Source organism: Seriola lalandi, unplaced genomic scaffold, assembly GCF_002814215.2.
Source record: "Seriola lalandi dorsalis isolate HSWRI2012SDOR001 ecotype SW California unplaced genomic scaffold, Sedor1 jcf7180002054658, whole genome shotgun sequence".
Classification (NCBI taxonomy): Eukaryota; Metazoa; Chordata; class Actinopteri; order Carangiformes; family Carangidae; genus Seriola; species Seriola lalandi.
Window position 1 is genome coordinate 1,453,811 of NW_019525211.1, and position 2,785 is coordinate 1,456,595.

Genomic DNA, 2,785 nt, shown 5'->3' on the forward strand with positions numbered 1-2,785 from the left:
CATCCCCCCCTACCTCCTCCTCACTCTCTCACACACACATACATACAGACAAACACACACACACACACACACACACACACACACACACACACACACACACACATCCTTAATCAAGGTTGGAAGATGCATTTGGTGAATTCAGAATTTCAAGCACCTCTCTACTCTGCCAGTGTCTCAACTTTGCCTGATTAAAATGATAGAGGGGCTGGAGAATGTTTGATCTCCAAATCAATTTACATTTAAGATTCAATTTTGCACCTGCAAGACTTTGATTTTGGAACTTTACGCCTTCCCCAGTCTTGCAAGGATGGAGATTAATCTACACCAGCTGTTGAAGGCAATATTGTTGATTTTTTTTTTTTTTTTTTCTTCGCGCTCTCTTTTACTCCCAAATAAATTCAAATAAATTCTCACAGATGTATCTGTATCAGCTGTGTGATATGTGAAACCATTTTTTTATTTTTATATTTTACGATTAAAGACCGGGCTTGAGAAATTTGTTTGGCTCAGGTGAATAGTAACACGGTGTTCTATCTAAGACTATCTCTGCTGTTTACTACTAATATGCACAGGGACACACCTTGATGTGGACATGAAAACACTCTCTCTCTCTCTCTCTCTCTCTCTCTCTCTCTCTCTCTCACACTCACACACTCGCAAAATCCATAAAGAACAAACAGGAAATCCAGGTCCTTTGAAGCATAGAGGGAGTTGGTTATTTAGGGGGGAAAAAAAACAAAGTGGTGGAATAAAAATCGATTTTGAAAGGTGAGGAAAGAGGAACTCTGGGTGCAACACGCAACAGGACCCCACACTGAATCACAGCTTACAGTCTTAATGTACGCCTCCGGGGGGAAATATCTGTTTTAGAACTTTCTCAATGATTTATTGATCCAGGAATTAAATTGCGCAAGCCCTTTCCCCATTATACAGGCCAGCGACATTAAAACATGTTTGATGTTTGCATGCTGTTTAATTAAAATGATTCTCATGGGGGGAAGCGTCAAGAACTCTGTTTGCTACAATATCCATTTTTTTAATCGAGCTTCACTTCATTGCTTGGTGTCTGGAAAAAATGATTAATAAAGGCAGAATAAAAGCAGATAAAGGTGATGTGATTTCCAGTTAGTCTTCCATTAAGTGCAAGCTTATTTTGCATTGCTAAAGGGAGAAATGAGCAATTTTAAATATATTTCTGATGTTCACTGTAGTCTTTTCTTAGCTAAAAATGGAGGTTGCATTATTCTAAATCAGGAAAAATGAGAAATAATAACACAACTGGTTGTATATTATCCTTAACCATAATGGGGTTGTGTCCCAAGTGTAATTAAGTCTCTTATTAAATCTACGAACCAAAATACATGATCATCTACTGATTTCATTATCTGTTCCTTACCCAACAATTCCCCCCCAAAAATAGGAGTTAATCACCAAACTGTATATTCCATCAGAATAAGGCGGTATGTTGAAATAAATATTCTGGACAAATGCAATTCTTTTACGGTGATATTTAAGTCAGATTGGTTTTGACATTGACATGATTTACTCATTTCCTTTAAATTTTTGTCAAGGATATATATATATATATATATATATATATATATTTATTTTTTATTTATTTATTTTTTACATACCATCAAATCAGACAGATGATACTAAAACGTTGCAGCTACATTGAAGCAAATATTCCTGTCAAGTTGGTTTGACAGCGATTTGATTTGCAGTTTTGCTTGGAAATGTTGGTGAATTTGAAATAGAAAGTATAGCAGGACTAAAGGGTCTGCAGCCATGCTAAGGTCCCCTGTGAAGCTACACTTAGTCACTGAGGTGCTTTGAGCTAAATGCTAGTGGCAGCATGCTAACATGCTCACACTGACAATGCTGCCATGCTAATGTTTGCCACGGTCACCATCTTAATTTAGCACATTAGCATGCTTGCATTTGCTAATTACCACCAAACACAAAGTACTGCTGAGACTGCAGGTAATGACATAGGTTTGAAATGTGAAATTTTGACCTGTTGATGGCGCTAAATGAAAACACACTCACTAAGGTTTACTAATGTTAGGGGATATGGGGGAAACGTGTATGAAATTTTGATAGTTGTTAAGGAATTTCACTTCAAACCAAAATGTACGACCTTGTGGTGGCATTTGATGAAATGTCGGGAAATCACAAGGACATATTATCTGGGAACCATGCGTATCTTTACCAAACTTTGTGCTAATCCTTTCATTAGTTGAGCTGCTTCACAGGATAAGTGAAAATTGTTGGCCTGCTGGTGGCACTGAAGGAAAGGTCAAAGCTCCATCAAAGTCTTTAGGATTCATCCTCTGGGGATTTTGCATATCGTCACCAAATTTCATGTCAATCCATCGAGTAGTTGTTGAGGTATTGATTGACCAACCAGTTAATAGCATGGCTAAAATTGTTAAGTGGGACTGGACATACTGTATGCTACCAATCAAATGTATGCAGCTTCATTCTGTAGAGACAGGGACAGCTGGAGAGGACTGAGGTGGGAATAAAGATTGCTGTAGAGTTCCAAACAACCTTCTGACCTTTTGTAAATCTATATGGGATAAAAATAAATTGATGTGTCTCTGAATTGTAGGAAGCAGGACTGCACTGTTTTCTTTAGATGTTCTTCAAAAGTCAAGCCACGGTCAAAACTCCCTGCAACTAATGGCCAACACGAAAGCACTCAACAGAGTGCAGCCCTCCACCAAAGCCTAATAATCTCCCCAGTTAGCCATTACTTTCACAGACAAACATTGCACTGGGT